Genomic DNA, 12,347 nt, shown 5'->3' on the forward strand with positions numbered 1-12,347 from the left:
GTTGTCCCGGTCTCCTCAGCTGCCAAACACAAACAGTGACATGATGAAACGGGTGAAGACGCTTTTCGGGTGAAAATTAAATGCCAGACCATTGTGGTAGTGTCCATTTTGGAGATGATATTAATGTTAGATGTTAGATAACACTGATGATGTGTCCAAGTCTGTGCGTCAGTAGATGTTTTGTTTACTGAAAGACTCTGGGAGTGAGAGTACTAATGAAAACCAGGAACAGATTGGGTGACGACCACGAAGAGAGTGGTGGCATCTAGAGACAGAGGACGGGCGGAGAGACTGCAACCTGGGGTGGAGACTGGAGAGGGTTGGCAGCCCAAACCACCTCTTCAACCTGGGGTGGAGAGGGTTGGCAGCCCAGGCGGAGAGACTGCAACCTGGGGTGGGGAGGAAGCCCAAACCACCTCTTCCGTGAGGAGGAACCAGAAGCTACAGACTGCAGTAAAACCTGCAAGGAGGGTTTAAACTCGGCCTCGGTGCGACTCCAGAGCCCCTAACTTGGGGTCTGATCAGCCTTGGTCGAGTCGCCTGGAGGAGGGTGTCTGTTGCAAGATCCAAAAACATCCATGATTCCAGAGATAGATACAAATAGTTGCCATTTTACAAAATAATAAATGTCTTAATGGATCATAATATAAATGGGCATAACAAATGTGTTAATTCATCATATAATGGGCAGATTACAAAACTGTTGATGTGTCCAAGTTTGTGCATCAGTAGATGTTTTATTTACTTAGAGCATCTACAGTAGTCAGCTCATTGAATCCTCCTACCTAACCCAAGACACAGGGCTGAGTGGTAAAAGTATTCTTAAATACATTTAATTGAAATACAAAGCATCTCGAAAAGAAACAATGGTTCATCCAAATTGGACTGTAGTTCCATCAAAGAATCTTAGTTCTACTTTGGCTATATATGGTCTGCCACAGGGCCTTCCCCCTGACTAAGAAATAACTTGTTGTTTTTCCTAATTCTGTGGCCCCCTCTTTGGTCATATATAGGAGCCCTGATATGTGAACATCTGCCTCCGGGGCAATTTACATCTTACAGAACAGAGCGTAATGACAAAATGTAGACTCCGACATGTGCTAATCCTTGTTATAAAGGCTCACCATCACATACACACGGTCACAAGCATGCCACATCAGTGCAGAACATATGCCTCGTATTCCGGCAACCTTCTATATAGGCTGTGTTAGTAGGCAGTGAACAACACATACACCACATCAATACAGCAGACATACCCTGTGTTCCGAGTTATCCAATATGTGTACACTACACACAGCCAACACGCATGTGCACAGAAGTAGGCCTGCACCCGACGACACACACAAACTCTGCCAGGCCGACGCCTGATGCATGGCATGACTGTCTTACTGTAGCTTCTGTACCCACCATCGGTCACAGTATGAAGTCATCATGCCACAGCAGACCACCAGTAGGGTGGTTCTCAAACCTCTACATTTCCACGACCACCGTAACTCTGACAGGGTACAAAATTATTTGGTTCCAGTTGTACACTCTCAAATGGGAGCAGCTCTACTGTAAGCTTGCAGCATGTTGTTCGCTTGTAGATTGGCTATTTTGATATCTTTGCACGACAAGTATACAGTGGTAGGGCTTCAGCAGTGGTTAAACAGACCGGTCGATTTAGTCCATTCCAATATATAACGGATTCCATTATAAAATATGTATTACAATTTCTAGACATCAATTTGTTGATGAAAGTCAAACTTAGCAAAGAACCACAACGATTGAAATTTGAAAACGTACAGTAACCAATAGAATAAACACTTCCCCTCCCATTCACGAGTTACACGAGTTAATTGATTGTAGAACAGCTTCCCTCCCAATAACGAGTTAATACACGAGTTACGTTTTTCATTGTTTAATTTGCGTTTTTAATAGGTTTTAAGGGGGGTTTTCATCGGACAGTGGGATAGGTGACGCGTTCGGATGACGTCACCGCAAAACTTTCAGTCGCACTGGCATGCAAAGGGTTCTGGGAAATTGAGGCACAAAAGATTCCAATGGTGGCGGTGGCACGCAGCGCGGGCGTTCCTCCTCCGCTCTGTTGTTGTTGATCGCCATAGGATTATTTTTCCAACACTACGACAACGTATCACACCATTTAAAGCGGATTTTCATGAAAAGGAAGGATGATGTCGGCGCGGTGGTTCTTCAAAGGTTAGTGAATCTAGGCAGTCAACAGGGATTAATTAATTCCGTAGTCAAACTGTAACATGCAACATCACAATTTATTCACACACCACCACCACCATGCATCAGTCAAACATGCCCCAAAGATACACATCACCACCACCAACAACACCATGCAGAATGCATCACAGTCAAGCATGCCCTAAAGATACAGACTGCAAAACCTGCAAGTGCCGATTCATACTCCTATTTTACCGCTGTAGTGTAATTTCCAGTAGCACCGAAGAGCCGACTCTAGGACGGTACCTGCCCCCCGAACCTCAAATGACGTCACATTGTAGGCTCTACAGAGCCGAGCCGACTTTTATTTGGCTCTAAAATAGGAGTATTAATTGCGCCCAACACAGCCGTCCATGTGCCGTTTCTTAAAGGCCTCACATACTGTGCATGCAATGGCCCCTAAGCTTGAGGGTGAAGCCATGAGGCCTCCGTTGTTTTCCAGGCCGATTACAGATTGTGGTGGCTTTCGTAGAGCATAGAAAGCGAAAGCTCTCTCTAGCCAACCTGATGTCAACAAAAACAACACATCAGATTGTGGCACTATGGATATGATGACGACAAGAGAGGAATGGAGAGAGTGACGAGTAAGCGGATTTAATCCATACCGTTTCCTGCATTAACTCTGGGATAAATCACTCTCTTGCACACTCGCGCAGACATGCACGTGCACATTCAATCACACACACACACACACACACACACACACACACACACACACACACACACACACACACACACACACACACACACACACACACACACACACACACACACACACACACACACACACACACACACACACACACACACACACACACACACAGTACTGTAGCGCAACAGAGTCAACCATTAGGCCAGGTGTTCCCAAACTTTCCATGCCAAAGAGAATCCCTATTGGCAAAGTGTGTGTGTGCGTGTGTGTGTGTGACGTGTTACACAAAAGCACAATCTATACGCTTACAACTCATTTTCTGGTGAATCGTGACCATACATTTGTGAAGGAAGGAGAAAGAAAATGATACATATATACCGGTATATATATATATATATATATATATATATAAATACTTCAATATTTTTCATAGATTCTAATGCTTTATGTTCATGATTCTCGTGGACCTGGATGCCGAATCAAATGATTATGGTCATGATTCACCAGAACCCTGAATGGCTTGATTCTAAATTTCTAAGCTTAAATCTCTTTGTGAAAAATGAATGTGGTCTGGATCGATGGAATCAGAAAATGGCCACCAATGCTATGCCCTATTACTACTACACTACCGGTATTTATTTATTTATTGATTGATTTTATTCTTGCCAAATAGCCACCCTGGGCGGCCCCTACTGTGAAAAAACACACAGAGCAGACTTCAAGACCAGTGTAGAAAGTCATCCGATCAGAAAAGACAGGAGTTAAGCCAACAATTTACACCATTTACTGTCGGTCTCTTCAAAACCTGAATCTCAAAATCACCCCCCAAAACCTGTAATCTTCAAGCCTCTTACTAAGAATAGGCCTATACTCTGTGGTGAGAATGTTTCAAGTATTTCAGAACATGCCAGAGGTTTTAGACTTGGCCTGACTGACTGTGGCTAGAGGTGGGAGCCTTTGCGGCCTCATTTTACCAAATCTTATTTACCTTTGTATTCTTATTTATTTGTTTACCACTGCTTGACATTAGATCACAAAATACTGAAAGAAAATGACCTATAACTATGGCATTATTACATGCTGTGTGCAATGAATGAATAATACACATTTCATATCTGCATCCATCCCTGAACAGTGTTGTAACAAACAGTATGTGCACAATGTGTGAGACAAGTGCTGTAGTTAAACCAGGATGACAAGCAAATACCGCGCTGTCCAGTCTGTCATCACAGGAGGGAGATAAGAATGAAGGACAGTCAAATGTAAGTTTCTATAAAATAAGAAAAAGAGGAAAAAAGGATAACACAAGGAACTAGAAAAAGTGCCCTTCTGGGCACAGGTCTCCACCAGGTTATCCACAGATCCGTGCAGTTAGAGGTAAAAACACTTTTCGGCCAGTTATAGCGCCACCTTGAGGCTGAGTTGAAATTGTTCATGTGGCATTTCGTCCTCGGCCTAGTGGGAATGTGCGTGCACAATTTCACGGAAATCACGCGATGTGTTCATGATTTGCAGCATTTTGTTTGAAACTGAGCACTCCTGTGAACTTTGGAAGCCAATCTTAACCAATCAGGATGGAGTGTGATAAATCTGAAAGACCCGTTTCGTTGAATGGCTCTAGAGAGACTGTGTACCAATTAGCGCGATGTTTGGACAAAATCTGTAGGTGTACTTGTGCAAAAACTTGTTTTGCACAAAGCGGCCTCCTGGTGGCGCTATAACAGGCCGTTCTGGAAAGTTTGGGGCAGAGGTTCATCGTTGGCATCCAGGGAGTGTGTGTGGAAAATTTGGCATCGACCGGGTTAACGGTGGCCGAGATTAGCTGTTCACGGACGGACGGACGGACACACACACACACGGACGGACGGACACACGGACGGACGAAGTGCAAAACATACTCTCCCCACATGCCTTCGGCCTGGTGGAGACAATAAATCACTTCATGTTGGCAGTTGCACTAAGGCTGCATGATAGGGGAAGAATTACACAATGAATGTGTGGTTGTTGAAGGTGATATATAATTACCCGGTCTCACCCAAACAGTGAAATAGCACGGATTGCACTTCCGTACATAGACGCCTAGAAAAACCCCAAATCTGGTTACATATTACACTGAAATAGTTAGATAGACTGTGACGGAGGGGCGCCGTCTCTGCCGAACTTGAGCCACCACAGATCGCGCTAAGGCGCACAATTTGCCGTGTCGAGCGTTGCGAAGTTCGGTAGAGCCGACTCAGTCCCGTCCGAGTTGTAACCCAATAGCACAGAATCGTAAAGAATGTCAAACCCGAACTCACCCAAACACAGTGAAATAGCACAGATTGTTTTATGTCATCTTGACTATTGGTCATCTGCTGCTAGTGGTGACCTGAGGAAGCTCCAGGTTGTCCAGAACAGGGCTGCACGGTTGGTACTGGGTTGCCCTCTTAGAACAAATGTGAGTCTCTCCTGGCTTACAGTTGAGAATAGGTTATCTTTTAATACTCTTGTGTTGTTCAAAACAGTCATGAGTAGTAAAACCCCTGTTTTCATAAATTCACAGATTGTTTTTAGTAATACTGTGCATGATCTTGACACTAGAGGTTCCAGTAATGGGCAGTTTGTGTTACCTCGTCCAAAATATATTTTTCTAAAGAGATCATTTATTTATAGATCATTGTCACTTTGGAATAACCTGCCTCAAAACATCTGTTGCATTTACAGTTAATTAACGTTTAAAAAGCATCTAAAATGCTGTGTTGTGTGTTGTTTTTTTTCCCCCGCTCTCACTTTTCATTTTTATTTTATCCGAACTAATGTGAGTTGAATCCTGACTTTTTAACAAATGTGTATTTGTAATTGTATGTGTACTGGAATGTTTATTCTTATGTGGACCCCAGGAAGACTAGCTGGCACCAGCTAATGGGGATCCTTAATAAAAAAAAGTAATAAAAGTTTTCTAGGCGTCAATGTACGGAAGTGCAATGCGACGTCCGTGCTATTTCGCCGTGTTTGGGTGAGATCGGGTTGGATATAATAGTAATGTTCCACTGAGAATTTCCATTGAACTCTCTGGCTTGTGGGGTAATGATGATGGTGGTAAAGGTTCATTGTACCACTGTTCTTTTCCCACCAAGGTTTGACACATGTTGTGCAGTAACGTTGTTGAAAGCATTTATCTGATGTAAAATAATACCGCACAGTTGATGTACTCCCTCGATTCAAGGCTTCGTTTATGTTCACATTTTCATTTTGTTTTTGTATTGGGTTTGGATTTTATCTTTGGACATCCAGTGCTGATTAACCACTTAAGCCTCATACTTTGTTGTATGTCAAATAGCCCATGAAAATAAAAGCTGACAGTGACGCTCACTGTGTTGAGCTTGTAGATCAGCTATTGTCACTGAATATTCACCTATTATGACATGCCCAGAATAGGGACGAGGTTCTAGGGTTCATGTGGTTATGGTCCCATCTAATTGGATCATTTTATTTTGCATGAATGCATGACGTTTCTGCCCTCCAACACTGACAGATGACCAATGACACCAACACACATACAGTACATACATTGTGCAGCCATACTTGGGAGTCGGGACACCTAGTTATATTGCATAAAAATAACAGGTATCTTGGAATCATGTCATAGTAGCAATTTGGCCAACCTTTCCAGTTGAAAAAGGCTGGTTTAGATTCTGAATGTTGTAACTTCGTAGGTCTTCAATGAAGCATTTCTAATATGATTTTTGACACCTCACCTTTGGCACTGGCAGAGTGGCAAAGCGTAACGGTGATTAGCTGACAAGCTAATTATGTGTCAGCTAGTCTAGAGTGATGGGCATGGATATCAACATGAAACAAGATCTTTCATTCAGGGATTGACTTCACACTGCCCCTCATTCACACAACACATTTAAATCAGCACATGACTCAGGAAGGTGTAAGCATTTCATTGGATTTTTATGGCTGCTCTGGTGCTGGTTCTGTTCTCTCTGTTGTGGTTGACTGACTTAAAGGCATAGACTAATAGCAGGCAGGAAGGGCCGGCTTTGCTTTGGTCTATAATCCATTTTTCCTGGGAGACGCTCTAAATCCATTATGCAGTGTACCCACATTCTGCACCCCACCGGGCAGATCTGTTTCGCTGATATAACATCCCACTGACAGTGCACACAACACAGCAACAATGCTCAAAGGGCCCGCCTTTATTGTGGACTTTCACTGGTTGTGAATTTTTGGAACCCCCGTCTACCATCCACACTTACTAAAATATGACAGGCATCTGTCAACATTGACATGAGTTACAGTTTCAGGCAGGGCTGGTGAAACAAGGCCCAAGGGGCAGAGTGATTAGAGGCATGGTAAAGTGTGAGCCATGCAGGGTGGCAAATAAACAAAATGGACATGCTGCAGATCAATACAGAAGTGAGAAACAGTCAGCTAGCGGAGGTGGGCTGCCAAGCAGCGATGTACGAAAACAGAGCTGCAAAGCGGCCATAAAGGCAGCCTCTGTCTGACATTCTAGCTGCAGAAAACATGGACTCTATTCTATTTATTGTGGACCAGAGACAAAGGACAGACAGCAGCATAACATTTGCCAACCAGGCTGTGACAAACCATATAAATCTGTACTATTCGTGATGCTGCTAACAAGGGTATAGTGACACCACAAGACTGAGGTGGTCAGTGCTTGTCTCTCTCTCTGTTAAGTGCAGGAGGGAGATGCCAATAAAAACAAGTACTCGTGCAAAATATGCAACCTCATGTATATTAAATGTATGCTCATCAGCTGGTCCACTTGAGCAGTGACTGTTTACAAAGGCACTGAACAGTGCATATAATCCTCAGTGTTCTTGTGTACAAATGAATCCGGATACATTGTGTACACTCGGAGATACCTGGATTGCACAGATATCTGCCAACCCTCCTGCACACATACATAACATACAGACTCGCGGAGGGGGGGGGGTCGATTGCTGGGTGTTGGAGGTGTTACGCAACATCAACACACGCACACAAACATAGGAATGCGACTCACGTCAGACTCAGTGCACAACAGCCCAGCGCCAGAGAGCCAGCGGATGCAGGCTTTCAGCTTTTAGTGGATTGCACAAGCAGCAGACATACTTGCACGGATCGATCTGCTGTGTGTGTGACTGTGTGTCAAGGTTTCTTTCTTCCTGGCTTTGCCTGCTGCTGTGTGATAATTTCACAATAACACACTGGGGCGTGTGTGTGCACGACACCTAGCCTAGGCGACTCCCCGAAAACATTACACGACCTACCGTCAGGTAGATAGATGTCTGTGGATGTCTCCCTTCCTTGGCAGATAATAACTTGTAAAACCAGACCACCAGGTGGTGGGACGCCATGCACTTTGCAGTCGGCCAGCCACACAGTGGAGGAGGAAAACAAAGTGAGGGAGTGGCAGCCAGGCAGGCAGCACGGCACGCTAACGATTTAGTTGCATAAAAGGGGATTAGCGGGCTAGCTTGGGATATACACTGTACACAATAACGAAGCAGGGTTTAAAAACTAACATTTAAAGATACACTCTCTCTCTCTCAGCCACCGTGGGTTAAGCTGGGTAAGGTTGTCCCACTCAATCACTTTACTGGGCAGCAGCTAGTTACAGTCAGCTGCTGGAAACCACCATGGAGGAGCTAACGAGGCTAGCAGGATGAAGTGAACTGAGCCGTGTCGGCTGACGACGTGACGGCGCACAGACAAGTTGTGACAGCAACTTTTTTTGGGTAGCCCAGCAGCAATTAAGCTAGCCCAGCTAGCCCCGGCTAACTACCTTTTAGCTTCTACCAGACTACGGCGTGGAAACAGTCACCAGCCAGTTTAGCATTAGGCTAGCATTCAGTCAAACACTCACCCAGTCAAATAAATATGAATAATATTAATCCAGACAGGTCCAGTCCTCCTTCTCCTCCCAGGAAGACACAGTCCTGTGTGTGTGTGTGTGTGTGTGTGTGTGTGTGTGTGTGTGTGTGTGTGTGTGTGCTAGCTTGTAGCTGCTGTCAGGCTAACTTCCAGCAGGCTGGGTTGTTTACCGTGTGTCCTCCAGTCCCCGGGCCGGGGTGCAGCTACCTGTCAGGCCGCAGGACAGCTGTGGCCGCTCCGCCGGGGCTCTCGGGTCCAACGGGGGGTATCAAAGCCCGGCGCGGCGAGGTGTCTGCTGGCGTGCACGGCCAGGCACGCAGAGACTCGTAAAGTTTGGTTTGTGTCGCTTCGATAGGCAGTTCCCCACAAAGATGGCGGCGGACAGAATCAGAATCACCTCCTCTCCTCCCTCCTCCTCCTCCCCACCGCCGTGAGAAGAATCACGGGGCACAAATCTGTCACGCAAAAAAAAAGATAAACAAATCCCAAACTTCTCCGACCTGCTCTAGAACAAACACCGCAGGACAGACACCCACCCATGCAGCCAGCTACTGCTACACCCTACTGCTTAGGTAATCAATGGGAGTGTGTGAAAACTTATAATACCACCAAACCATCCATCTCTATTCTAACTATGGCAATCTGCACATTTGCACAAGAGACACGCACGCATTTCTCTCTCTCTCTCTCTCTGTGTGTGTGTGTGTGTGTGTACGCATAATAAAAGCATCATTGAGTGAAATCAACTAAAAACGCATTTCCAAGGCCCACAGTGAGTTGATGATGGCGTGCGCGTGCGTGCATGTCTACGGTGTCTTTGAGCTCTTAACCTGATTAACACGCCTGACCTATAACCTGGTAATAACAACCTGTCCTAAATCTGGTCGTGTCGTGTGTTATAAATAGTGTTTTCTTAACTTCCATCCATCCTAATAACAATGGCTTCTTCAGAACTCACCTTTCTCTGATATAATGATGATGGATTTATTGCATGTGGATTATCAGCCATATGATATAGAAGCATAGGCCTACATCTCTCTCTCTCTGTCTCTCTCTGTCTCTCTCTCTCTCTCATTAGATAAGCCTGGCAGTAGGCCTATAACTTCAAGGACCACCAGACCACCAATATTTTTAGTTTCTATTACATTTAGCATCGGGTCCTCGGCTCCTCGCCTGACTCCTGTAAGCTGTAACAGATGATGAGAGAGCAAGCAGAGCACATTCAAGCACCACCAATATAGACCCATGTCCTCCAGATAATTAACCGTAGGCCTACAGTTCCCTGCGCAATCAACCTAGCTAATAAATTCTATTTATTTTGTCAGCACAGAGCCTACTGTGTGACACTTGTCATTATAGTCCAGTAGTTCATAGGCTATAAGATGTGTTTTTATTAAGATGTAAACGTTATATGAGGAAAATAGCTTTATATGGTATATAATTGTAAATACAACAGTGGTTGGAGTATAGGCTACTGTATAATCTGCATTGTAAAAAATATATATGATTGTGCCTGGCAGTGGAGAGGTTAAAAATGGGCATTCCACAGCAGACTGCAGGGTGGGCAACCAATCGGTTTGCGGAACAGGGCTTGGAGACTTTTGATTGGTTGCTCAGAAGCCCCGTTGTCCCGATGATGGGAATCAGGTCTTGCTTGTGTGGTCTGTATCCAGGCACAGAAGTATGCTGGAGGCTGGAGCAAGTGATATGGAGGGATGCAGGATCCTCTATGTATGTGTGTGTGTGTGTGTGTGTGTGTGTGTGTGTGTGTGTGTGTGTGTGTGTGTGTGTGTGTGTGTGTGTGTGTGTGTGTGTGTGTGTGTGTGTGTGTGTGCGTGTGTGTGTGTGTGTGTGGCTTTCACTGACTGATTGTCAAAACATACATCTGCACATCATCATGATGTGCAGATGTATGCGCACATGTGTTATACTGAATGCTCACTATATGTGCATGATGCACTGCAACCACCATCACCATGCCGGCTTGTGGTGGACAATTGTCCAAATTAAAAAATTGCAATGGACATAGAAAATGATTGGACTGTTACACAGGGACGTACAGTAGCTGACCATTTGGTTGCCCTACTCATAGGATATTTGTGCATTATTACGCGGCGGAGGCGCGGAGAATTTTGTTATTTTGAGGGTCGGCTTGGCACTTTTTGGCACATTTTGTTGCCCCCCTCGGTGTGTTGCCCTACTCGCAGTGCGTATTGCGCGTATAGGTAGCGACGGCACTGAAATTACAAGAAACACATAAAGAGCTAGCCCTGAATGACCATAACAGGTCTGTAACTCTGAGAGAGTGTACAAATGGATATCGGTCCATTTGGTTGCATTTGTATCAGAGTCAAGGGGGTCCTTGCAAATGAAACATTTGAGAACTATAACGTCTCAGTCCCGCCCCCGACGAGGGCCCAGGAAATAATTCCCCATTCATTTTCCCCATAGACTTTTCAAAAAGTATTTATTCAAAGACGTTTAGGCCGCTGACAAAGCCAATTCTTGTTGTGACAAATCATGACAATAAACACAATGTTTGTCGGCGTAAACATCTTTAAATAAATACTTTTTGAAACGTCTATGGGGAAAATGAATTGGGAATGAATGAAATGTTGACCCTAGCTGTGACCCACATCTACTCCCGGTAAGCTCACTGTTCCCACTTGGGTTCTCTCATTCACACACACATGTATTCTGTCTTACTGCGGCTAACCTTCATTCCTCTCCTTTCCAGGGCATAAATTATCTCCACCTCTCTAGACATTTGTCAGCCTGTCCATCACCATGCCGAGCAAGAAAGGGCTCAGTGCTGATCCTTGATGCAGACCCACTTCCACCTCTGTCACACACATAGCACAGCTCACGTACACTGTCTTACAACTTCCATACATGTCCTGCACCACTCTTGCATACTTCTCTGTCACACCAGACTTCCTCATACAATAGTAACAATACCACAGTTCCTCTCTCGGCACCCTATCATATGCTTTCTCCAGATCTACAAAGATGCAGCTCCCTCTGACCTTCTCTGAACTTCTCGGTCAACATCCTCAAAGCAAATATTGCATCTGTAGTACTCCTCCTTGGCATGAAACCATACTGCTGCTCAGAAATGCTCACCTCTGCACTTCACTTAGTCTAGCTTCCACTTGCATGGCCAGTAGACGTAGTTGCTGTGATTGACAGTTCTTGTTTTTGCAACTATGCCTAAACTTAGCCTTAACATATAGCCCGAACCTCGGTAAAACTATGCCAAGCATAACCCTAACATCCGTAAAACTATGCCTAAACTTAACCTTAACCTCAGTTAAACTATGCCTAAACGTAACCTTGACCTCAGTAAAACTATATGCCTAACCATAGTAAAACCTAACCTCAGTAAAACTATGCTTACACGCCTAAGCTCAGGAAAACTATGCCTAAACCTAACCTTAACCTCAGTAAAACTATGCCTTCCAGGGAGCCAATCACAGGTAAGGCAGGTCTATCCCAAATAACGCTACTCTGGCCTCAGGCCCTCTCTTACACCCCAGTCATTTGTTTCATTGTTCCATACATCTGTCTGCCTCAGTTCTACTTATCTTGAGCTGCA

General features: G+C 44.7%; 1 protein-coding gene across 2 annotated transcripts in view; it reads right to left on the bottom strand.

Annotated features, from left to right (window-relative positions):
- Nucleotides 1-9,122, bottom strand: part of LOC310862864 (serine/threonine-protein kinase TAO1-like) — a 44,846-nt gene extending 35,724 nt beyond the window's left edge. Inside the window, exon 1 of one of the 2 annotated variants that reach the window (XM_083770971.1) lies at nucleotides 8,923-9,122. The gene's annotated coding sequence lies outside the window, so the exon portion shown is untranslated. Of the gene's footprint in view, nucleotides 1-8,744; nucleotides 8,867-8,922 lie in introns of those variants that run through there. The other variant, XM_083770972.1, reaches the window with a different exon arrangement.
- Between the last annotated feature and the right edge of the window lie 3,225 nt (nucleotides 9,123-12,347).

Source organism: Protomyctophum parallelum (genome assembly GCF_964188405.1).
Source record: "Protomyctophum parallelum genome assembly, chromosome: 1".
Taxonomy (NCBI): Eukaryota; Metazoa; Chordata; class Actinopteri; order Myctophiformes; family Myctophidae; genus Protomyctophum; species Protomyctophum parallelum.